Below are 27,720 nucleotides of genomic sequence, written 5' to 3'. Positions count from 1 at the left end.
TATATAGCGCACACATATTCCACAGCGCTGTACAGAGACTATTATTACCAGTTATTTATATAGCGCACACATATTCCGCAGCGCTGTACAGAGACTATTATTACCAGTTATTATATAGCGCACACATATTCTGCAGCGCTGTATAGAGTATATTATTACCAGTTATTTATATAGCGCACACATATACCGCAGCGCTGTACAGAGAATATTATTACCAGTTATTATATAGCGCACACATATCCCACAGCGCTGTACAGAGAATATTATTACCAGTTATTTATATAGCGCACACATATGCCGCAGCGCTGTACAGAGACTATTATTACCAGTTATTATATAGCTCACACATATTCTGCAGCGCTGTATAGAGTATATTTTATATAGCGCACACATATACCGCAGCGCTGTACAGAGAATATTATTACCAGTTATTATATAGTGCACACATATTCCGCAGCGCTGTACAGAGAATATTATTACCAGTTATTATATAGTGCACACATATTCCGCAGCGCTGTACAGAGAATATTATTACCAGTTATTATATAGCACACACATATTCCGCAGCGCTGTACAGAGAATATTATTACCAGTTATTATATAGCGCACACATATTCCACAGCGCTGTACAGAGACTATTATTACCAGTTATTATATAGCGCACACCTATTCCGCAGCGCTGTACAGAGAATATTATTACCAGTTATTATATAGCGCACACATATTCCGCAGCGCTGTACAGAGAATATTATTACCAGTTATTATATAGCACACACATATTCCGCAGCGCTGTACAGAGAATATTATTACCAGTTATTATATAGCGCACACATATTCCACAGCGCTGTACAGAGACTATTATTACCAGTTATTATATAGCGCACACATATGCCGCAGCGCTGTACAGAGATTATTATTACCAGTTATTATATAGCGCACACATATTCTGCAGCGCTGTACAGAGAATATTATTACCAGTTATTATATAGCGCACACATATTCCGCAGCATTGTACAGAGGATATTTTCACCAGTTATTATATAGCGCACACATATTCCTCAGCGCTGTACAGAGAATATCATCACCAGTTATTATATAGCGCACACATATTCCTCAGCGCTGTACAGAGACTATTACCAGTTATTATATAGTGCACACATATTCCGCAGCGCTGTACAGAGAATATTATTACCAGTTATTATATAGTGCACACATATTCCACAGCGCTGTACAGAGAATATTATTATCAGTTATTATATAGCGCACACATATTCCACAGCGCTGTACAGAGAATATTATTACCAGTTATTATATAGCGCACACCTTTTCCGCAGCGCTGTACAGAGAATATTATTACCAGTTATTATATAGCGCACACATATTCCGCAGCGCTGTACAGAGAATATTATTACCAGTTATTATATAGCACACACATATTCCGCAGCGCTGTACAGAGAATATTATTACCAGTTATTATATAGCGCACACATATTCCACAGCGCTGTACAGAGACTATTATTACCAGTTATTATATAGCGCACACATATGCCGCAGCGCTGTACAGAGATTATTATTACCAGTTATTATATAGCGCACACATATTCTGCAGCGCTGTACAGAGAATATTATTACCAGTTATTATATAGCGCACACATATTCCGCAGCATTGTACAGAGGATATTTTCACCAGTTATTATATAGCGCACACATATTCCTCAGCGCTGTACAGAGAATATCATCACCAGTTATTATATAGCGCACACATATTCCTCAGCGCTGTACAGAGACTATTACCAGTTATTATATAGTGCACACATATTCCGCAGCGCTGTACAGAGAATATTATTACCAGTTATTATATAGTGCACACATATTCCACAGCGCTGTACAGAGAATATTATTATCAGTTATTATATAGCGCACACATATTCCACAGCGCTGTACAGAGACTATTATTACCAGTTATTATATAGCGCACATATATTCCGCAGCGCTGTACAGAGACTATTATTACCAGTTATTATATAGCGCACACATATTCCGCAGCGCTGTACAGAGAATATTATTACCAGTTATTATATAGCGCATACATATTCCGCAGCGCTGTACAGAGAATATTATTATTACCAGTTATTATATAGCGCACACATATTCCGCAGCGCTGTGCAGAGACTATTTTTACCAGTTATTATATAGCGCACACATATTCCACAGCGCTGTACAGAGAATATTATTACCAGTTATTATATAGCGCACACATATTCCTCAGCGCTGTACAGAGACTATTACCAGTTATTATATAGTGCACACATATTCCGCAGCGCTGTACAGAGAATATTATTACCAGTTATTATATAGTGCACACATATTCCACAGCGCTGTACAGAGAATATTATTATCAGTTATTATATAGCGCACACATATTCCACAGCGCTGTACAGAGAATATTATTACCAGTTATTATATAGCGCACACCTTTTCCGCAGCGCTGTACAGAGAATATTATTACCAGTTATTATATAGCGCACACATATTCCGCAGCGCTGTACAGAGAATATTATTACCAGTTATTATATAGCACACACATATTCCGCAGCGCTGTACAGAGAATATTATTACCAGTTATTATATAGCGCACACATATTCCACAGCGCTGTACAGAGACTATTATTACCAGTTATTATATAGCGCACACATATGCCGCAGCGCTGTACAGAGATTATTATTACCAGTTATTATATAGCGCACACATATTCTGCAGCGCTGTACAGAGAATATTATTACCAGTTATTATATAGCGCACACATATTCCGCAGCATTGTACAGAGGATATTTTCACCAGTTATTATATAGCGCACACATATTCCTCAGCGCTGTACAGAGAATATCATCACCAGTTATTATATAGCGCACACATATTCCTCAGCGCTGTACAGAGACTATTACCAGTTATTATATAGTGCTCACATATTCCGCAGCGCTGTACAGAGAATATTATTACCAGTTATTATATAGTGCACACATATTCCACAGCGCTGTACAGAGAATATTATTATCAGTTATTATATAGCGCACACATATTCCACAGCGCTGTACAGAGACTATTATTACCAGTTATTATATAGCGCACATATATTCCGCAGCGCTGTACAGAGACTATTATTACCAGTTATTATATAGCGCACACATATTCCGCAGCGCTGTACAGAGAATATTATTACCAGTTATTATATAGCGCATACATATTCCGCAGCGCTGTACAGAGAATATTATTATTACCAGTTATTATATAGCGCACACATATTCCGCAGCGCTGTGCAGAGACTATTTTTACCAGTTATTATATAGCGCACACATATTCCACAGCGCTGTACAGAGAATATTATTACCAGTTATTATATAGCGCACACATATTCCGCAGCGCTGTACAGAGACTATTATTACCAGTTATTTATATAGCGCACACATATTCCACAGCGCTGTACAGAGAATATTATTACCAGTTATTATATAGTGTACACAAATTCCACAGCGCTGTACAGAAATATTATTACCAGTTATTTATATAGCGCACACATATTCCTCAGCGCTGTACAGAGACTATTATTACCAGTTATTATATAGCGCACACATATTCCGCAGCGCTGTACAGAGAATATTATTACCAGTTATTATATAGCGCACACATATTCCGCAGCGCTGTACAGAGAATATTATCACCAGTTATTATATAGCGCACACATATTCCGCAGCGCTGTACAGAGAATATTATTATCAGTTATTATATAGCGCACACATATTCCGCAGCGCTGTACAGAGAATATTATTTCCAGTTATTATATAGCGGACACATATTCCGCAGCGCTGTACAGAGAATATTATTACCAGTTATTATATAGCGCACACATATTCCGCAGCGCTGTACAGAGAATATTATTACCAGTTATTATATAGCGCACACATATTCCGCAGCGCTGTACAGAGGATATTATCACCAGTTTTTATATAGCGCACACATATTCCGCAGCGCTGTACAGAGACTATTATTACCAGTTATTATATAGCGCACACATATCCTGCAGTGATGTACAGAGAATACTATTACCAGTTATTATATAGCGCACACATATCCTGCAGTGATGTACAGAGAATATTATTACCAGTTATTTATATAGTGCACACATATTCCGCAGCGCTGTACAGAGACTATTATTACCAGTTATTATATAGCGCACACATATTCCGCAGCGCTGTACAGAGAATATTATTACCAGTTATTATATAGAGCACGCATATTCCCCAATGCTGTACAGAGACTATTATTACCAGTTATTATATAGTGCACACATATTCCGCAGCGCTGTACAGAGAATACTATAACCAGTTATTATATAGTGGACACATATTCCGCAGCGCTGTACAGAGAATATTATTAACAGTTATTTATATAGCGCACACATATTCCGCATCGCTGTACAGAGAATATTATTACCAGTTATTATATAGCGCACACATATTCCGCAGCGCTGTACAGAGACTATTATTACCAGTTATTATATAGCGCACACATATTCCGCAGCGCTGTACAGAGACTATTATTACCAGTTATTATATAGCGCACACATATTCCGCAGCGCTGTACAGAGACTATTATTACCAGTTATTATATAGCGCACACATATCCTGCAGTGATGTACAGAGAATACTATTACCAGTTATTATATAGCGCACACATATCCTGCAGTGATGTACAGAGAATATTATTACCAGTTATTTATATAGTGCACACATATTCCGCAGCGCTGTACAGAGAATATTATTACCAGTTATTATATAGCGCACACATATTCCGCAGCGCTGTACAGAGACTATTATTACCAGTTATTATATAGTGCACACATATTCCACAGCTCTGTACAGAGAATATTACCAGTTATTATATAGCGCACACATATTCCGCAGCGCTGTACAGAGACTATTATTACCAGTTATTATATAGCGCACACATATTCCACAGCGCTGTACAGAGACTATTATTACCAGTTATTATATAGCGCACACATATTCCACAGCTCTGTACAGAGAATATTACCAGTTATTATATAGCGCACACATATTCCGCAGCGCTGTACAGAGAATATTATTACCAGTTATTTATATAGCGCACACATATTCCGCAGGGCTGTACAGAGACTATTATTACCAGTTATTATATAGCGCACACATATTCCGCAGGGCTGTACAGAGACTATTATTACCAGTTATTATATAGCACACACATATTCCACAGTGCTGTACAGAGACTATTATTACCAGTTATTATATAGCGCACACATATTCCACAGCGCTGTACAGAGACTATTATTACCAGTTATTTATATAGCGCACACATATTCCGCAGGGCTGTACAGAGACTATTATTACCAGTTATTATATAGCACATACATATTCCGCAGGGCTGTACAGAGAATATTATTACCACTTAGATATATAGCGCACACATATTCCACAGCGCTGTACAGAGACTATTATTACCACTTAGATATATAGCGCACACATATTCCACAGCGCTGTACAGAGAATATTATTACCAGTTATTTATATAGCGCACACATATTCCGCAGCGCTGTACAGAGACTATTATTACCAGTTATTTATATAGCGCACACATATTCCGCAGCGCTGTACAGAGACTATTATTACCAGTTATTATATAGCACACACATATTCCGCAGGGCTGTACAGAGACTATTATTACCAGTTATTATATAGCGCACACATATTCCGCAGGGCTGTACAGAGACTATTATTACCAGTTATTATATAGCACACACATATTCCGCAGTGATGTACTGAGAATATTATTACCAGTTATTATATAGCGCACACATATTCCGCAGCGCTGTACAGAGACTATTATTACCAGTTATTATATAGCGCACACATATTCCGCAGCGCTTTACAGAGACTATTATTACCAGTTATTATATAGCGCACACATATACCGCAGTGATGTACTGAGAATATTCATTCGTTCACATCAGTCCATACAGCAGTGGAGCTTACACTCTATGGCCCTTATTCTGATTGACGCGTACTTTTCCGCATACTTTCGGATCGCGTCTTTACGGCGTCTGCGCATGCGTGGAGAACGCTACGCGCATGTGCCACGCCTTGACTCCGTACCTGTTCGGGCAAATCCCGTACAAAACTGGTCACCGCAATCATTCGGGAAATATGGGCGTATTATGGGCGTCATGCGGAATGACACATGGGCGTAGTTTCAAAGTGGGCAAAACGGGGCGGAAACATGGGCGGACACGGGGGAGTACACTTATGTTGGGGGGCGTACATTCGGATAGCACTCCGAATGCACGCGAACAAAAAGGGAAGAAATGTGCGGTGTCCAAAAGGCCACTATTGCTTTGCGGACACCACTCGTTCCTGCGGGAGGCGAACGGACCGCCTAATGACTACAAGCATTAACACCTGAACCCAATAAAATCGACTCCTTTACTCATTACTCACTAATAGGACGCTTGTCAGTGCTTTAATTGAAACCATTGCTGCTTCAAGGAAACCTTACTAATCACCCACATATGCTGTACTTCTGACACACTTTAAACCTGCTAACAATGGACATGACTGAATATTAATACTAGCAATACACATGTGTATGCGACATGTACTAATTAAACCACACAATTGTTGTAAAGTAAAGAAATTTATTTATATACATTTCACAGTCAATGCCACTGTGATGCAATGACAAAAAAATAAAAATACCAAAAAAAACAAACCATGGCAGGAATGTACCAAAATAAATTATAATACAAAACAAATATAATTGCACACAGATGGACTCCAGCACCTCCTATGTGCCACTGCACATGCAGCCAGTGGGAAATGAGGAGGCTGCTGGCCCTTCTACAGCAGGGCAACCTGCACCTGACCATTCGACAGCAGGGCAACCTGCACCTGGCCCTTCTGCAGCAGGCCAACCTGCAGCTGGCTCATATGCACCATCAGCAGAATCATTTGGAACACAACCGGGGACTTAGCAACATCACTTCAAGTACAGCTGACAGTAATGGCAGGCAAAAGAGGGCAACAGGGGAACCAAAAAGGACATTTGAAGCAAGGGCTCATCTGGTTACCCTCAGCACGTGATTGGACATAAGAAGCTGACACACACAGTACAATGGAAGATTTGGGATGAGATAACGGTGGAGATTAATGCAGCCACAAGTTCATTTTCGACCACGTTTGGCCTTGGTAGGCTCCTTGGCCTGTGCAGCAGCTCTTCGGGCACGGCCAGATGCTGGGGCAGGTGGAGCAGATGCTGGTGAGGGGTTGGCTGGTCTACCCCTCCTGCCAGCAGGGAGTGTTGCTGGTGGTAATGCACCAGAAACGGATGACATTAGGACCCTGTTGCTGGTAACTAGCTCCACCATAAGCTCATTATGGTGGAGGAGGAGATCATTTTGGCGGGTGGCTTGCTCGGCCAGCACCTGAGCACTTGCAGCCATGGCCTGATGCGCCTCAGCCATGGCCTGCAGGCTCCCAGCGATGGCCTGCTGGGTGCTGACCAAGCTCGCCATGATCTCCTCGGTCCTATGCATCCGTTCTGATGCCAACTCTCCCTGCTGGTTTATGTCCCCAAGCATCTGGGCCAACCTGGCCAAATCGGCTTGGGCCGATGGCTGCTGCTGCACAGGCCTACCACTGGGGCCAGGTGGCACGGACTCCTCCACCTCCTGACCAGAGTCGTCACCAAGCAGTGGGGTGTCTGTGGAAAATGATAAACACAATTAGGACACATTCTAAGATAATTACTTGCACAAGTTTATGGCATGACAAATATTTACCTTCAATAAAAGACGCAAACACTTCAGCTGGGGCCTCGCTATCCATCGTGCTCACCCCCCTGACCTCCTCAAGTGATACACAGCTCTCGGCCATCAACTCCAGGGGGGTGAACTCTAGCCCTGATGGCATGGGCCCGGCCCCAGATGTCTGGCTGTGTTCCCACCGCTTGGTCATCTTCCTCTTCAGGTTGGTTTTGAAGTCCTGCCACCTGCAATGTAAGTTGACATATTAATACATGTCACTCCAGATGTTTGCTGTTGCTGCCATTGCTCTGTGCTACATATTACGACATGTGCTTAATGTCCAAAAGATAACATTACATGCAACTATGATATCAACCGTTACAATACACATTCACAATCACCCTACTCTAACTCTCAACCAAATAACATGTCAATAATGTCTGTGTATGGTAACAACCTCACCGGCCATTTGCAAAATCCATCTAAGCATGAATTCAATCATTACTTGTCTATTACTGGCCACATGTATCACAAAACAACTTGCCTCTTCTTGACATGGTCGGCCTCACGAACTTGTGGCGCAACTTCATTAATCTCTGCCGTTATCTCTTCCCAAATCTTCCATCTGCGTGTGTGTGTCAGCCTCTCTGATGGACACTCAATCAAATCACGTGCTCGGGGAACCAGGATGGCAAGCTCCTGTGCTTCATATGCCTTATTTCTTGTAGTTGGTTCCTCTGTTGCCCTCTTTCTCCCCTTGCCACGTCCATGGCCACGCCCCCTGGCACGTGTCGCTGCACTTGAAGTGCTGGCCATGGTACTATCTTGTGAAGTCCCCGGTTGTGTTCCAAAAGATTCTTCTGATGGTGCATATGAGACAGCTGCAGGTTGCCCTGCTGCAGAAGGGCCAGGTGCAGGTTGCCCTGCTGTAGAATGGTCAGGTGCAGGTTGCCCTGCTGTAGAAGGGCCAGCAGCCTCCTCATTTCCCACTGGCCGCATGTGCAGTGGCACATAGGTGGTGCTGGAGTCCACCTGGTCAAATAGTTGCTGCAGCTCCTGGTCCACCTCTGGTTGTGATCCAGACATGTTAGCAACAACATTGTCACATTCTAATACACCTTTATATACTGTTTGTGTATCCTGTTTGGCGGACATCAGCGGCAGCTGCGTTCCGTGCACGAGCGTACGTCGCTGTTTTTTCGCGCCGCATACGGTGGCGGAAATTCCATTGTGTAAAACCTGGCGAAACTTCTACATGAAATACTGGTCACCAATTCTAACATTGCATAGAATCTTCTGATACACCTGTGACTATCGCACAATACACATGCTATTTGCTAGCATGACATGACATTTGGTTCATGACTACTGTGGTATTGTGGCGTTTGATTGCAAGCTAAAAGTAGCCCAATCCCTTAGAAATTCCAGGCCACAAGTCATGCAATACTCATCACTACTGTTATAGACCACACATGTGACAGGCCTATAAATAGTGATTTGCTGCTAGAATCATTTGTCTCCAGATCTGGACTTGTCAGGGTCTAAGGTAAGCTCTTCCATGGTCCTTGTAGATATGATATCCATTAACAATGTAAGTGTATGAATGTATGCACCATTGCCTCACTGACTACAGATTGTTGGGCCAGCAAAGTCTTTGTAGCATTATTGCAACATGTCACATGTTCACTATTTCACTCACAGGTCTTAAACCTGTGTGTGTTCATCTATTGCAGGACAACATGTCCCAGCAATAGCTGGAATGTCTCATAGTACATGATGTCGGCAACAAATGCAGACACCTTTGATACTCAAGTAGTGTTTAGTAGTTCGATGTTGTAAGCATCTGTGTGTTTAGGACGGTGTGTATTGAGTTCATATTATTGTTACATCATTATAGAGTCAAATGGATCTTCGGGATTTTACAGGGCGGCCATCTATTGTACGTATTGAAGCCTACTAATCTATTTGTAGTGGGATATGGCCATTATGTGCATAGGTGCATCAGTATTTATGTTCATTTCTTTATAGGTTGCTGAAGCAATGCTGCGGGACATGGAAAGGAGGCTAAGGGCACTTGCGGCTCTCCCCACTCGTCGGCCAAGGAGGCCAGGACGTGCTAGAATCTATCGCACACGGGTGACTCTGTTTGCTATGCCCGATGATGAGGTACTTACTAGGTACCGGTTACCGCCACATGTCATTCTGGATCTGCTCTCGTTAATTGAGAGTGATCTGGAACCTCTACACGGGATCACGACAGCAATTCCGCCTCACACACAGCTGCTGGCGGTGTTGCATTTCTGCGCCTCAGGATCATTCCAACAAGTAGTGGCAGTACTTGCTGGAATATCTCAGCCGGCCTTCTGCCGAATCCTGAGGCGTGTGACGTCGGCCATGTTCAGGCGCAAGGGGCACTTCATGGCCATGACATTTGCCACCGAGACCCTGCGCAGAAGCCAGCAGGCCTTCCATCAAATTGCTGGCTTCCCTAATGTGATAGGGGCTGTGGATGGCACCCATGTACCATTTGTGCCTCCATCTCGAAGTGAGAAGATATATAGGAACCGCAAATTGTTCCACTCACTGAACGTGATGGTGGTATGTGGCCCATCCATGGAGATTCTCGCCTTCAACTCGAAGTTTTCCGGAAGTGCCCATGACTCTCATGTCATCCGACAAACCGGGATATGGCAAAGACTACAAGAGCTGGAAGGCCGTGATGCGTGGGTTCTGGGTGACTCCGGTTACCCATGTACGCCCTGGCTACTTACGCCGTACAGCTACCCAGCACCGGGCCCACAGGAGGCATTCAATCGGGCGCATGTTGCCACCAGGCAAGTGGTGGAGCGCTCAATTGGCCTTTTAAAGGGTCGATTTAGAGTGCTCCACCGCACTGGTGGTGACTTACAGTATGCGCCTCAAATGGTGTCGAGGATCGTGGGCCTGTGTATATTTTTCCACAACATTGCTGTGCGGCGTGAGATACCCTTTGATGAGTGGGAGGTACCATCTGAGCCGCAAGATCCGCCCATGCGCCCATCCCGCGCCCCTGAATGCCGGAGGGGATACCAGCTGCGGGACTCTGTGGCGCAAAGATACTTCAGGTACATTTTATCTAGTGGACCAGAACACACCAATTGTTGTAAAAATCACCCCTTCAAATAAGTACAGTGTGGTAGTTGTCAGTGTTACAAAACGACAATTAGCCAGCCTGCCCTCCTAATGGCAAAGAAATAGTAGATATTTATCATATGTGCTTAGTTTTGGGGGAAGTACAATATAGGTGCTCATTATTATACCTTGTACAAGGGATCTTATGTGTTTGTTATATCTTCATTATTGTAGTTGATACTATCCCTGATGACTGGTGAGTACATTGATTTATTCTCTAATGTGTTGGGGATTTTTTCCTGTGTTGATGTATGATTTGTTTGCAGATATATATATATATGATATTTCAATTTATTAACATGTTTAAACATTTCAAGGAGCAGGCAGGCAGCCAGGCAGGCAGGCAGGCAGGCAGCCAGGCAGGCAGCGCTGGTGTATAATGCTGGTCTCAGGATACCTGCAAGTATGTGTATGTGTCTTTTAAACATAAATGTACGCATACACATAGATGCATAGAGTAAGTAATGCTAAGTACAGCTAGGCGTTGCTAAGCTATAGCACGCGTTGCTTGGCGGAGCGAGGCCTTATTGGATTTGCTAAGTGCATACACACTGTGTTTTATATATATCAGATTTGCTCATTCCCATACATCAGCACTACTGTTTTTAAGGCATGCGAAATTGTCACCATTTGTGTTGGCGCAGAGACGCTGTTCATGTAAAGATGAACAATAAAGTTATTAACACAAATAACTGTGATAAACCAATGACACCACCTGATTGGTTGATTGATGCCATTGTTAACATGGCGGAGACACGCAGGGCAGAGCCATTTTCGCCTGCGGAGCTCAGGGCTCTGGTCTCCGTCATGGAGACAAGGCTGGGCCGTGCGGGGCCCTTTATCACAAATGGCCAGAAGCGGCGGGCCTATGCTGCGGCAGGGCGCCGGATTTACGCCCGCACCCGGGTGCGGAGGAGCCTCGGCCAGCTCGAGAGGCGGTGGTCGGACCTCCGCAGGCGCCAGCCCCAGCTTCTCCAGCAAATTAGGGGCGAGATAGCTGATTGTGAGTATTTTAGCTATGAAATTTCGCACTTACATCATACCATCTATAAACAATAAAATGTGTCTCATGATAAGTGGGTGTCCATGGGTTTAAAAGTCCATAGACTGTTATGTGTGCTTCTTCCTGGTTAACATGCAGTCATGTGGCTTTTATATGTAATGACATAGCATTCATGATTCAGATGCATACAATGTGCCAGATCTAATATGTGTTCAACATTGATAAATGCCAGGGTTGTAATGATTGAACAAATTACTAACAATCACATAATAACTTAAATGTCACATTTTGGAGTCCATTAACAGTAAGGAGCTACTTTCAAGCATCGTTTGCCAACATTATCACCCTTCCATGTATGTCTTGTTATGGATTATTACATGTGCCCCAATGACCCGACATTGACCATGATTTTGTTTTCTACCACACAGCACGAGCCCGAGCACGACAGGCACGGGAGCAGGCCGAGGCTGCCCTGGCGGAGGAGCAGGCGCAAGAGCGTGATGAGGAGGTGGCGGCGAGGGTGGAGGAGGAGCAAGTGGAGGAGGAGGAGGAAATGGTGGAGGAGCAAGTGGAGGAGGTGGAGGAGATGGTGGAGGAGATGGTGGAGGAGGTGGAGGAGATGGTGGAGGAGGTGGTTGAGGAGGAGGAGGTGCCTGAGGAGGTGGTGGTGGAGGAGGTGGAAGAGGAGTTGGTGGCAGAGGAGGAGGTGGAGGAGGTGTTGGTGGCGGAGGAGGAGGTGGAGGAGGTGGTGGTGGTGGTGGAGGAGGTGGTTGTGGCGGAGGAGGTGGAGGAGGTGATGGTGGCGGAGGAGCTGGCGGAGGAGGGGGCTGAGGAGGCCACGGTTGCCCCAGAGGTGTCAGAATCCGAGGGGGAGGAGGCGTGTGAGGCCCCGGAGTCCCAGCAGATCGGTATGTTTACATAATGCTTCATTCATGAAGTAGTTGGACTGGTATTTGTTATGTAGCACTGGTGATTAAAAATTTTGGTACAATACTATTAATACAGACCCCAAAGTGGGTAGCTACAGATACTGGTACGGGTTAGATGGGGTGTCCAAGGCATCCCTTTCATCCAGGACACCTCTGAATTACACAGGTTTGTGGGATGGCTTGGAGCTCCATTTTGACTGCCACATAACCGTTGTAGTTAAACAGGATCCTGGAGTAAAGGGATGAGTGGATCATTTGTGGATTAAATTCACCTGCTGCAAGCCTCGATTCTGACCCATCATATAGTGGAATCTATATTGTTGTTGAATGTTATTTATAAACTATAGGATGTATGCTATAAATGGAGTATGGGCCGGCCTACCTTGGAATGGAGTCACAAGTTGCCAGTGTCCCTGGAGCCTCCTCTACCTAAACACCCCCTGTAGTTCAGATTGTTTTTTTGCCCTCACAGAATTGTAGGTTGGTTTAGACTGAATTATGATTTTGAGGATGTGTACTGTGCATTCCTGACATTTGCATAACTCCCATGCCACGAACCATCACTGAACTTAGACTGAGGAGATTGTGACAAGTTCTTATTGACGGAGGCCATGACATGCTTGTAATTGGTTAGTCATGGGTGGGTTGTAAATGAGAAGAAACACTATGACTGTTATGTCTTCTGCAGAGTAAAGGGTAGAGGGAAAAAAACACAGTATATAGTAAATAAGTTTGCATGTATGTATATATGTGTGTGTCATATCTATTTATCTATGTGTGTCTCTATCTCTCTACATATATATATATATATATATATATATATATATATATATATATATACACATGTCACCTAGCATTTCTGCAATTTATGTAGCAGTATGTGAAATGTATGCATGAATATCATGACTAATTTTTGCCCCTTTGACATGCCCACAGATGACACAACACCGGCAGATGAGGGGGTTCGTGGGTCCCTCCTGCGTGCAGAACACCATTTAAGATTACTACTGGCGGATCTGCAGGACCTGCGCGATTTACTTATTTAATGTTTATTTTTTATTTTTTTTGAGATTTAATTGTTAATTGTTCTTCGTAATAAATAATTTATGCAAGTTCAAAGTTGTTGGTTTTCTTTGCACATTAAACAGTATATGTGTAGATTGTTTACAATATTTAACACAGGGTCTAATACAAACCATTGCACTTCAATTGCTGTAAGGGTTAATGTGTGCAATGCATGTGTTAGGCATGCTTGTAAGGATATATTGGCATCTAATTGATTCCAATTCCAAATAAGCATTTTTTTATGAGGATAGGTAATTGAATAAGTGGGTCATGTGATGTATTGCAGAATTGACATAATAGTGGGTTGTTTGGCGTAAATACACCGCTTACGTGCGGTAGCACCGCTTGGCTCCCGTTCGGATGCGGTATTCCCGAGCATACTCTGTAATACTCTGTTATACCGTGCAGAATTTGACTGTTTCCCCCGCACACGCATGGTTTGTATGTCGTCCGTAAACACGCCCTGTTCTTAAAGAGTGAGTCCGTCCGAATGCGGAGGACCCGTGGGCGTTTCTACGGACGATGGCCGCACGCGGCAGAACACCGTGGCGTGCGGACCGCTCCGTAAGAATGCGGGAATATCCGCACCGATCAGAATAAGGGCCTATATTCCCTACTACCATGGGTTGCCATCATGTGTGTGTGTGGAGTTTGTATGTTCTCCCCATGTTTGAGTGGGTGTTGTCCGTGTGCTCAGGTTTCCTCCCAGAACCTAATTATATAGGGTATGGGTCATTGGGTCGCCATACACTAGGTTGACCAATGAAATAGGTTGACATGGCTAACCTCGGCAGGGTCGAAAGGTCGGTACAAGCATTAGGGAAGGTCAAAAGGTCGTCATGAGTTTTTCACATTTCAGTTTTTCGTTCCCAATGTGGAAGTAAGTTGGCATGGAGTCCGTATCCGCGGACCGCGTCTCCCTGCCCGGCTCGCTGTGCTCACTGTTATATTCTCCACCCACGCCCCAGTCCCTAGTGGATAGTAGGGTATAAAAAGCCGCCTGTTTCGGAAAAAAATGTGAAAAACTCTCGTCACTCTTTTGACTGGCGACCCTTCCTATTGTCACCTGATACATGTCCACCTTCATCGTGTCGACCTAGCGACCATATACCAATATATACTGCTAGGTTACCCAGCTGCAATGCTTGATACCACGTACCAGGGCTGCATCCAAGCAGCGAGTGCCCTGGTACTGGCATCGTATCATTAAGAACGCAGGCGGCAACATAAAGGAACAGGGCCAGATGTACAACAGTGATTAAGGGCCGCATTTATCAACGAATATTTGTGGCTAAATCCCCGAAAACAACCATTTTGGGGGTTAGCCGCAAATATTAAGTATCCTCCAAATTTTCCAAAGGGGGACCGCAGCAGGAATCTCCGATCCCTGCTGCGATCCCCCCTTCACCGCCGCCGGCCGCAACCCCCATAGGTTACTATGGGGGATGCGAAGCTGCCGATGTATCAACAACGGGCAGCTCGGCTTTGCATCCCTAAGCTACCGCCATTCTGAGATGGCGATAGCCCATTGTAGCCTATGGCTATGGGATCGCACTGCCCCGGCGGCTAACCTCCGGCCATCCGGCATCTGGCTCCGGCCATCGCAGGGACGGGCTCTTTTCGGAGCCCTGTCCCTGCGCCCTCAGGGATAATACATGCCACCAGTGGGTAATATTCCACCCAGATCGCATTGTAAATGCGATCAATAATAAATGGGCCCCAAAGTACCAGCCGGTCAGCTCCTAACTGTTGTGCTATTGGCTGCATTTTAAAAATGACAGTTAGGCGCAGATTAGTTGCTAGTTTAACTCTCTCTCTCTCTCGCTTTGTATGTCTGCCCCACAGCCTGTAACATAGCAGCTAAAAAACTGATTGGCTGGTACTTTATCACACTGTACTTTAGCACGGAGCCCACACAGGGCCCCTCCCCTCTAAAAGTGCCTTTGACAGGTGACTAAATTAGTAACTCGTTTGATTTAACCATCTGTTCTGAGCCATGGATATCTTTAAAACCTGCACCGTTAAAGTGCGTCCACACTATGCGATACTTGCATATGATTTACACGATAATGGTATTGTTGACGATATTATCGCGCAGATCGTCTAGTGTCTGCCCACTATGTCGCTAATGATGGGCGCTCCCACAAGTCATTAACTCCCCCCCCCCTCTCGTTATCTGAACATGCAGTGACATCTGCCTATTTCATCAACAACTGCGTTCCTGACAAAATACCGACAGTCAAAGTACCGTCACAGTCAGAATGCCAACAAGCATTATAACTACATGGAATTTTTTTTTTTTAATGACTTGTTCCTACTTTACCATCCCAGTGGGACAGTGGCGTAAGTTCGTTCCAGTTGCCGGGAGGCAAGATATATATTGGTGCCCCCAAAAACACACACATACACAAACACACACCCCTTTATAACCTTATATAAAATATATATTTCTGTTTAGATAGATAGATAGAAGAACACATATATATTTCAGAACTCAGCCACAGAAGCAATATTGTTGGCCTTTAAATAACTGATTTAAACTTCCAGGGGGAAAAGAGGTGCCCCCTTGGGAGCAGGAGCCCGTGGCAGATGACTCCATTGCCTCCCAGAGTTCTGCCTCTGCAGTGGGAATCACTGTTATTTGCAGAACCACTGTTATCTGCACTGTATGACATGTTGGGCGAAATGTAATAGGGTGCGATTTTTTAGACTAAAAAAAAATCGCACCAAATCGCACCTTTAAAAATCGCGTTTTTTGCCGCGAATTCGCATATGTAATGAGATGCGAATTAGCGGCAAAAAATGCGATTTGCCGCGATTTCCAGTCATGAAAATGTGCGCATTTTCAGTCATGAAAATGTGCGCATTTTCATATATGCGATTTTGGGTAAAAAAATAAAATTAAAAAAAAAACGGCGTGGGGTCCCCCCTCCAGAGCATAACCAGCCCCGGGCTGAAAGAGCCGGTCCTGGTTTCATAAAATCACAGGAACAAACAAGTTGGGGTTCCGTGCATTTTATAAAACCAGCACCAGGCTCAAGGGCCGGTCCTGGTTCCCAAAATACGGGGGACAAAATGACTAGGGGTCCCCCGTATTTCAAGAACCAGCACCGGGCCCAACCAGCCAGCAGGGTAATGCCACAGCCGGGGGGAGACTTTTTATACAAGTCCCCCCGGCCAAAGCATTTAGCCCTCTGACCGGTCAGCATGGGCAGGGGTCCTGGGGGAGTGGGGACCCCCCCAAAGAAGGGGTCCCCCCCCTCCAGAACTTACCAGCCCATGCTGAAGCCCGGGGCTGTCCTCGATGCCCCTGGGCGGTGGGCATCGAGCTGATATTTGGTGTAAAAAAATAGATAAACTATTGTTTTTTACTGTGGCACTACAAGTGCCAGCAAGCCTCCCCAGCAAGCTGGGACTTGGAGAACCACAAGTCCCAGCCTGCTGGGCATTAAAGGGCCCGCTGGCACTTGTAGTTCCACAGTTAAAAAAATAGTGCACAAAACACACTGACACACATTTTAAATAAAACTTTAATACACACATTACACACATACTAATACTTACCTATCTTCTTCCCGTAGGTAGCCCTGGTCCTGATGTCCTCCGGTCCTGTGTCGGCGTTCCTCTTCATGTCGACGTCCTTCTTGAAGTCGACGTCCCTGTCGGCGATGGCGTCCGGTGTCCGGGTCCGACGAAATCCATGGAGGAAGCTGTGGAAGAAAACCATACTCACCTGTCCCAGCGCGACGTAGTCCAGGTAAGGGTCTTGGAAAAAAAACAAACCGACACCCGAATCCAGCCAGACAGAGAGCCGCACGGTGTTTACATCGTGCGGCTCCGCCTCCCGAATGCCGCTATTGGCCGCCTTGCGGCCTAGCGGCCAATAGCGGCATTCGGGAGGCGGAGCCGCACGATGTAAACAAACACACGTGCGTCTCCGTCAGTCCGGTCTGGTTCGGGTGTCGGTTTTTTTTTTTTCCAAGACCCTTACCTGGACTACGTCGCGCTGGGACAGGTGAGTATGGTTTCCTTCCACAGCTTCCTCCATGGATTTCGTCGGACCCGGACACCGGACGCCATCGCCGACAGGGACGTCGACTTCAAGAAGGACGTCGACATGAAGAGGAACGCCGACACAGGACCGGAGGACATCAGGACCAGGGCTACCTACGGGAAGAAGATAGGTAAGTATTAGTATGTGTGTAATGTGTGTATTAAAGTTTTATTTAAAATGTGTGTCAGTGTGTTTTGTGCACTATTTTTTTAACTGTGGAACTACAAGTGCCAGCGGGCCCTTTAATGCCCAGCAGGCTGGGACTTGTGGTTCTCCAAGTCCCAGCTTGCTGGGGAGGCTTGCTGGCACTTGTAGTGCCACAGTAAAAAACAATAGTTTATCTATTTTTTTACACCAAATATCAGCTCGATGCCCACCGCCCAGGGGCATCGAGGACAGCCCCGGGCTTCAGCATGGGCTGGTAAGTTCTGGAGGGGGGGGACCCCTTCTTTGGGGGGGTCCCCACTCCCCCAGGACCCCTGCCCATGCTGACCGGTCAGAGGGCTAAATGCTTTGGCCGGGGGGACTTGTATAAAAAGTCTCCCCCCGGCTGTGGCATTACCCTGCTGGCTGGTTGGGCCCGGTGCTGGTTCTTGAAATACGGGGGACCCCTAGTCATTTTGTCCCCCGTATTTTGGGAACCAGGACCGGCCCTTGAGCCTGGTGCTGGTTTTATAAAATGCACGGAACCCCAACTTGTTTGTTCCTGTGATTTTATGAAACCAGGACCGGCTCTTTCAGCCCGGGGCTGGTTATGCTCTGGAGGGGGGACCCCACGCCGTTTTTTTTTTTTACTTTAACTTTTAGCCTTTTTTTGGACAGAACCATGCACAGATCACACAGATTTGTGCATGGTTCTGTAAAAATCGCCAGCAAGAAGCTGGTCTATTTTTTTTGCGTTTTTTGGTAAGGTCCCATATGCGACTTTAGAACTCGCATCCTATTACATATGCGAGTTCTATAGTTTCCTATGGGAAAACATCTGGATGCGATTTTCAGTGTGACTGAAAATCGCATCTTTAAAATGTGCGATTTCGCGGTAAAAAGTGCGCTTTTTACCGCGATTTTTAACCTATTAAATGTGCGATTTTCGGAAAATGTGCGATTTCGGCCGTTTTTGACCAAAAATCGCACATGTCTAAAAAATCGCACCCTATTACATTTCGCCCGTTGTATTTGTCCAGTGGCGTAACTATAAATTTTGCTCCCCCCAGCCAAAAAAATTATTGCGCCCCCCCCCTCCCACACACACACACACACACATGGAATTTTGGTAGGGCTAAAAAAATTAAGAAAAAAAAAGTTACGTTTTTTCAAAGCCTCTACTTAGTAGTTTTATGCTAAATGAGTGAATTACAAGAAAAAAAAATCCCACCAAGCACAAAACTAGCTACTGGAAAATATTATAATAAGCCCAAAAACAAGCAACCCTAAAAAAAAAAAAGAAACTCACACACATAACAAGCACAAATCCGCTTGTTATAAGCTGACTTGGAAAGTAACTATATGGGTGAAGCCAGTAGTGAGCGCAGTGTAACTACCTTTTTTCTAGCTGGAACTATGCCTGCTCACACTGCTCAGCTTCCCGGCTCCTCTCCATCGTGTCTTCAGTCTCCAGCGTGTGACGTAATGACGTCACACGCATAGGAGAAGCTGAGGCAGAGTAACCAGCAGTCACTGCTGCTTACCCTGTCACTCAGTGCCAGGCCACGCCCCCGCCGCCCTCTCATTCTTCGGCAGCCCGCTCGCCTAACCTCCCAGTGGACAGCCAGCCGCCCGCCCGCCCATCAACTACCAATGTGACAGTCTGACAGTCTGTCAGACTGTCGTGGCTGCCCCCGTGCCGTGGCCGACTCGCCTGTGCGGTAGCGGCAGGCGGCACGCCAGCAGCACTTCTTAATGTCACAGTCTCTCGGTCTGAGTCACCGCCGGGCGGGAGCAGGCGCCCACGCAGCCCCCGCTCCCCCAAGCGGTGGCGGGGGGTGCCTCGCGCATTCTACGCCACTGGTCCCCACTCCCCCAGGGCCCCTGGCCAGGCTGACTGGTCAGTAGGGCTGAATGCTTTGGCCGGGGGGACTTGTATATAAAGTCTCCCCCCGACTGTGGCATTACCCTGCTGGCTGGTTGGGCCTGGTTCTTAAAATACAGGGGGAACCCTAGTCATTTTGTCCCCCGTATATTGGGAACCAGCCCCGGACCTGGAGCCTGGGGCTGGTTTAAAAGAAAACAAAAAACCGGGAAACCCCTATTTGCCGGGTTTCCTGGTTTTTTAATACCAGCCCCGACTCTTTCAGCCAAATACGACAGGAATATGAAGTGTATGAAACTGAAACTATGTCGGACTTCGAACACAGCACATTCCAATTTTCCCATTGTAAACCAGCCAAAAACTAGAGATGTGCAGGTTCTGATTTACTCTGATTTAAAAAACAGCGTAAGAAAAGGCACACAAAGAGCTACCAATATCCAGTGCAAACCATATTCCAAGCAAACATCTGGAAACCAGTGTTAAAAAAAACATTATTTACCCACAGACCAGCATAACATGAAAAAGACATACATTTTGCAAACAAAACCACGAAAAATACATTGCACATTGTATGAGATATTTGTCAATATTACTGCATTCAAAGACAATGTTGCAGGTGCACAATTCAAACTCCCAATTTATTGGTAATAAACATTGCAATAAAATTCAGCATTTCTAGCGAGGTTCTTCGCATAGATATGGCCATAAGTAATGGCTTGCCCACCGTGTCCAGGTGACGGTGGGCAAGTCCCTAACACTTTTTAGTCCGGTGTGGTGTTGCGTGTCAGTTTGTTTTTTTACCAAGTCCCTGGATGCCTACTTGGACTGAAGAGGACTTGATCTATGCCGAAGGACCCCCGTAAGTATAGATTGCTTCCACAGGTACCCTTATTGGATTACTTCAGGACCATCAGATGGACGGATGAGACCTACCTACGGTGTCAAGATAGGTAACTATCTCTATGAAAGGGCTCCGTGTGCATTCAAGTTTTATTAGTACTTGTCTATTATTTTTTCATGGCATGCCACTACTTAAGGCATGCGATGCGATTTTTCATTGTAAAGACACAATTTTTAATTGTATAGTCACCAATGGGTGATTTCATACCCCCACTATCCACGTCGGCGTGGAGTTGACTTTATATAGTGTGGCGCGCCACCGAGCCCGAAGCGTGGCGAGCGGACGCAGAATACATGTAAAGTAATCTGCGTCCCTGCGCAGGGCTCGCTGTGCTCGCCACGCTTCGGGCTCGGTGGCTCGCCACGCTCGCCACACTATATAAAATTAACTCCATGCGTACTTGTATAGTGGGGGTATGAAATCACCCATGGGTGACTATACAATTAAAAATTGGGTCTTTACAATGAAAAATCGCATCGAAATGTATGCCACTACTGTATATTGCATGCGATGCGATGCAATGTAATGAAAAAATTGGGCGCCCAGATATTACACAAGTACCGTTTTATTTTTCTGGTATGTGTGTTTATTTAACTATTGGTTCTGCTGTGGAACTAAGAGTCCCAGCAAGCCCATTGAAGGGCTGCATGCTGGTACTTGTGGTTCTCCAAGTCTCAGTATGCGGACCAGGCTTGCTGAAATCATAGTTCCACAGCAAGACCCAATGGTTTATTCTATTTTTTGACACACACATCAGTCCGGCACCCATAGTCCAGGGGTACTGGGACGGCCCCAGGCTTCAACTTGGGCAGGAAAGTTCTGGAGGGAGAGGCCTTTATTGGGGGGGGTCCCCACTTCCCCAGGACCCCTGCCCTTGCCGACCAGTCAGGGAGTAATGCTTTGGCCACAGGACTTTATATAATAAGTGTCCCCCTGGCTGTGCCATTACCCTGGTGGCTGGTTGGGCCTGGTGCTGGTTCACAAAATATGGGGGACCCCTATTTGTTTTGTCCCCCATATTTTGGGAAACATGTCCGGCCTTTGGGCCTGGTGCAGGTTTTAAAAAATATAGGAAACCGTTATGTCAATTGTTCCCTGATTTTTTAAAACCAGGACCGACACTGTGAGCCTGGGGCTGGTTATGCCCATGTAGGGGGGGGGGGTCCTACGCCATTTTCTAAAATTATTTATTTTTCTCATTTTTTACACTGCAGCCTGCACGGATCTGACTGATCCGTGCAGGCTTCTGCCAAATATGCCAGGAAAATGAAGTGTATTTTCCTGGCATATTTAGCGGGCGTATATTTCAATACGGCCGCTTAGTAAATAAGGAATCACCATTCTTTTGAATGATGATTCCTATTCGTATTCTGTCGATGGTGTATACATTCATATATGTAAATACAAATACGAATGTGCCATGAATACGAATACAAATTGTTGAATTTTTGGCATAGTAAATGCTAAACATATGAATATGCCTAAAATATTTGTATTTACTAAAACGAATGCAATTTTTTTAGTGATATTTGGCTTAGTAAATTTCCCCCTATATATGTATACACCTTTCTGTCTATTGGGAAGTACCTGTACATGGATTTTCAGCCTGATAATGATAGGATCACTTACTGCATTGGTTCCCACATGTGTAAATCACGACGCCCTAGATTATCAGAATTTTTTATGACACCCCTAAGCCAAAAGTTTCCTGTTGAGAAATTTTGAAAAAAAAAAAAAATGCACGCTGTCCTCATCCATCTGATTATCCCCTGGTCTCAGTCCGTAGGGTATTTGATAGGTTCCTGAGGACTGATAAGTAGGCTATATGGCGCAGCAGGTGATAGTAACTGAGTGCACAATGCCCTACGGCTGGTTGCTTGTTTTGTTATGAGGAATGACAGAGGATAGGTGACATATAGCAATTTAGGGGTGCCAAACTGGAATTTTATCTTGCTCCCCCAACCTAAAACATTCTGGCTCCCCTGCCCACATCCCCAGGCTTCAAGGAAACGCAGCCAAAAAAAAACAAAAAAAAACATTCCGAAGACGATACCATATTTCAGGAACTGAAGAGGTCACTGTCCAAGCCACCAGATCATTTTGAGAGTTTTGGCGTCTATATAGCAAACACTGTGTGCAAATTCCCCACCAAGCAGGTCCTTCAATTTGAGTGCATAACATGCAAATCTTACTCCTCGCAGCACTGTGTTAGAACCTTCCACCAAACCCCAAACCATTTCTACCATCTAACCCCAGCCTACGCCCCAAGCTGCCTGTTCCTCAGCACTTTACAAAGTCATGTTGGCAGTTGACAAGCTCCCCAATTATTCATCAGTGTAGATTTTAAATAATTCCCTATAAATATGGCATACCCTCCAACTGTACCGAATTTGCCGGTACAGTACCGGTTTTTAACAGTCTGTACCGGTAAATTCCGTTTGTACCAAATGTACCGATTTTCTGTCACTCACTAGCTCCGTGTGCTTGCTCAGTGCCCTGGTGCTTGCTCTCCCCCTCCGTTCCCATGAGTGCATTGCGCTGCGGGCGTCATGACGTCACGTGCCAGCACCGCGCACCCAGGGGAAAGGAAAGGACGTCTCTCTGCTCTCACTGTGCGCATGCGCAGACTGGGGCGCGAATCTCTGTGAGGGAGAGTGGTGCGGTGACCAGCCCCGGGGCGCGTGAGGGGGGGGGTGTGATCTCCTGGACATCAACTTCACAGCGGTCGGCGTCCGGAGCCAGCCTGCCACAGTAGAATGTCAGCCCATCAGAGATGATCATCCACTTCTGTGCAGCAACAAGTAGGTGGCTCAGCCAGCTGCACTAAATCACCCCATCTCTTCTATCCAGCATCGTGTCGCACCTGTGTTTGCCTGCAGCTCATGTCACATGGTGGCTTGGTGGGCCGCTGGCATATTAAACAAGAATATTTAATATACTTATTTATTAAATATTATATTAAATATACTTATTTAATATGCCAGCAGCCCACCAAGCCACCATGTGACATGAGCTGCATCAGGTGCGGGGCTGGGGGTCAGGGTGCCTGGGGACGTAACCATGCCCACTTTACCCAAGGCCACACCCATTTTACCCGTAGCCACGCCCCTTCTTAAATATACCGATTTTGGCCCTTCAAATGTTGGAGGGTATGATATGGTGCACTACAGTGTGTTTATTATGGATTTTCTACAGATGGATACATACATGCTGTAGGTACATAGGACCCTATTCTGGTTATGGCGGCCAAACGTACGTACGTTCCGTATCAGCGTACATTTGTCGTACGCGGCCGTTGAGCGAAAATCCACCCACAAAACAGCCGCATACGGACGGTCACAAACACCGACAAAGGGGAGTGGCGTACAATTGAGCGTACGCCAACGTACACGGACGGATCACCCCTTAGACTCCGACAACTGGCGTACAACAGAGCGTACGCCACCGTTTATGGACATCTCTCGTCCGACTTCTTGCGGCTATCTGAGCGTACGCCACCGTGCACGGACGGGTCTCTATTGTTTTCAATGGAAAACTCAGCGTATGCCACCGATCGTGAGAGTGAGCGTACGTCCGTGCACGCTGGCATACCCTTCACATATATGGACCTGCTAATCTAGCCTTTCAACTATGATTAAGCCAATTAAATGAATTATACTAATTGTTAATCAATTATTGTTTTCTATTACCTCAATTGTCTACCTTAATGAACAGCCTAAAAATAATACGTTTTAACCTTCCTTACATGTATATATTTTATGTTCTATATGTTGCATTTTTATCACTATCTATGTGTCCCCACATTGCAATTTACTTTTAAATAAAGTTATGTTGGTGCTTGGTGTTGGTGTTTGTGTGTATGTACTAAATTATGTTCATAATTAGTGTGATCCGAATTTTTACTATGTATACCTACCCTGATGTTATGTGTGATGTTTTACTCTAACAACATTAAACATTCATGCATTTTCACTATGTGATATTTAACTCAAAAACACACACATTCACACAGCAATCGTTACCCCTCACCTCAAATTACAAATCTGTATGTACCTGCCCTTACAAACCCTCTAACATTTTTATAATTAAAAACAAAGGCAACTTCTAACTGAATATAAACTTTTATTTTTTTTGAAACATAAAAAAAAAAAAAAATCAAAAAATTAAAGGAGGGCCTCCAGGCGCAAAAAAAGAATGTTCAAATAAAGCAGGGTTAAAAATATTTCCTGCAAAATCTGGGCCACATCTTCCTGGTGCTGTTCCAGGGGCGGATTGGCCCACCGGGAAACCGGGCCGTTTCCCGGTGGGTCGGCACATTTTAAAGTTTTAGCGGCCGCCCACCCTCCCTGGCTGGGCCGCGGCCCGCCGAACCGCCATCTCCGCGGTTACCGGCCGCGGCCGCAGCAAAGTACTCTAATCAAAGATGGCCGCGGCCGGCCTCAGCTGTGACCAATTTAAAAATGGCCGCGGGAGGGCTGGTGCGCATGTGCGGCCGCACGCAGCACCTCCCGCGGTGCTTTCAGCCCGATTCACAGAGCTGACAGCTTCGGGCGGCTTCCTCCTCCTAGTGAGTTTTTTTTTACTGCTGTGCTGCTGGCTGACAGCAGGGGGAGCTAGCTGTGGATTCAGCGTGCAGCTCAGCTCCTCTCAGGCTGTACTCCATGTGGCCGGGGGATGCAGGAAGTTTCTTGAACCTGAAGCAAGCAGGGAAGGGGTGAGTGTTAAATGCCTTTGTTATGGGCTTTGTTACTATGCTGGCATTTGCTCTCCTGATATTGAGAGGGCAGTGTGTGTGTCTGTATGCTATATGTGTCAGTGTGTACATTATGTGTGTGTCTGTGTACATGCTGTATATGTGTGCTATGTTATGCTTTGTGTGTGTGTCAGTGTGTATATGCTGTGTCTATGCATGCCATGTGTATATGCTGTATGTATGTATATGATATATGTAAGTAATGTGTGTATATGCTATGTGTGTTGATGATTGTATGTGTGTGTGTGTGTGTGTTTGAAGTGTGTATATATGTGCTGTCTGTGTCTGTAGTGTGTAGTATGTGTGATGTTTTTGTAAGTATGCCATGTATGTATGTACAGCATGTATGTACAGTATGTCTGTGTACAAAAGTGTGTGTGTAATGATGTACAGTACATACAATACATGCACAGAACCCCCCCCCCCCCCCTTCCCCCACCCAACAAAATTCTGCATTTTCCCCAGTTCAGAGGTGGCATTGAATAGACAGGCTCCGGCAGGGGCGGATTGGCCCAATGGAAAACTGGGCCATTTCCCACAACTCATTTGAAGGGGCACTTTGCCCAAATAAAAAATGGCTGCGGGAGGGCTGCTGCGCATGCGCGCGCTGCACCTCCCAGCGCCCGTTCCCCCTCCACCCGGCAGCTGAAGACTCGAGCAACAGCAGGTGAGCCGACTGTCAGCAGCAGCGTTAGAAGCAGGCAGACAGCAGCAGGTCTGAGGGCGGCCAAAGGAGGCAGGTATATGGCAGTGGCACTGCCAGAAATAATAATTTTTGGTCTCAGGGAAGTGTATTTGTGTGTGTATGTGTATACCAGGAACTTTCTTCGAGCACTGATTTACTTATTTTTCTTTGCTCCCCTGTCTACTCAGCGCCGCGGCTCAGTGGAGCTGTCTGTTTCCGCCCATGGGAACTCCGTCGCTCCCGTCATCCCCCTTCCGGCTGACAGATGGGGGGGGGGGCGGGGGGGGCAGTGTACTGCCGGGCGGACTGGGAGGGAAGTTATTGCGGTAGGAAGAGGCGGTGGGGCTTATTGCAGCACTGCTGCTGCTGGGTTTCCGGAAGACAGCCGAGGTCGGACCTGGATACAGCGGCGGACCCGGAGCTTCCTGACCGTGCCAGGAATCTGCCTCTCGTGCACGCCGTCTCCTGTGGGTGCAGGAGGAAGCACCACTTCCTACATGTGTGCATAGTATGTATGTATTTATGTATGAATGAGGATGACAGTGTGTGTAGGATGTATGAATGAGGGTGGCAGTGTGTAGTATGTATGTATGTATGACGGCATCAGTGTGTGGAGTTTGTATAAATGTCGGCGGCAGTGTGTGTGTGTAGTATGAATGAGGGCGACAGTGTGTGTAGTATGTATGAATGAGGGCGACAGTGTGTGTAGTATGTATGAATGAGGGCGGCAGTGTGTGGAGTATGTATAAATGATGGCGGCAGTGTGTGTAGTATGTATGAATGAGAGCGTCAGTGTGTGTAGTATGTATGAATGAGGGCGGCAGTGTGTGGAGTATGTATAAATGATGGCGGCAGTGTGTGTAGTATGTATGAATGAGAGCGTCAGTGTGTGTAGTATGTATGAATGAGAGCGGCAGTGTGTGTAGTATTTATGAATGAGAGCAGCAGTGTGTGTAGTATTTATGAATGAGAGCGTCAGTGTGTGTAGTATGTATGAATGAGAGCGTCAGTGTGTGTAGTATGTATGAATGAGAGCAGCAGTGTGTGTAGTATTTATGAATGAGAGTGGCAGTCGGTGTAGTATGTATGAATGAGAGCGTCAGTGTGTGTAGTATGTATGAATGAGAGCGGCAGTGGGTGTAGTATTTATGAATGATGGCGGCAGTGGGTGTAGTATGTATGAATGAGGGCAGCAGTGTGTGTAGGATGTATGTATGACGGTGTCAGTGTGTGTAGTTTGTATAAATGATGGCGGCAGTGTGTGTGTGTAGTATGTATGTATGAATGAGGGCGGCAGT

General features: G+C 45.5%; 2 protein-coding genes across 3 annotated transcripts in view; both read left to right on the top strand.

Moving 5' to 3' along the window:
- The window catches only part of LOC146009929 (uncharacterized), a 453,438-nt gene that overhangs the window by 257,177 nt on the left and 168,541 nt on the right, over nucleotides 1–27,720 (top strand). The gene's annotated exons all lie outside the window — the stretch shown is intronic.
- LOC146009902 (NACHT, LRR and PYD domains-containing protein 12-like) overlaps nucleotides 25,656–27,720 on the top strand; it is a 99,756-nt gene continuing 97,691 nt past the window's right edge. The window contains exon 1 of the mRNA XM_083150501.1: nucleotides 25,656–25,698. The gene's annotated coding sequence lies outside the window, so the exon portion shown is untranslated. The remainder of the gene's footprint in view (nucleotides 25,699–27,720) is intronic.

This window comes from Crinia signifera, chromosome 6 (genome assembly GCF_055691185.1).
Source record: "Crinia signifera chromosome 6, ASM5569118v1, whole genome shotgun sequence".
Taxonomy (NCBI): Eukaryota; Metazoa; Chordata; class Amphibia; order Anura; family Myobatrachidae; genus Crinia; species Crinia signifera.
The sequence above is the reverse complement of the archived record's forward strand: the minus strand, read 5'-3'. Positions and strand labels throughout refer to the sequence as shown.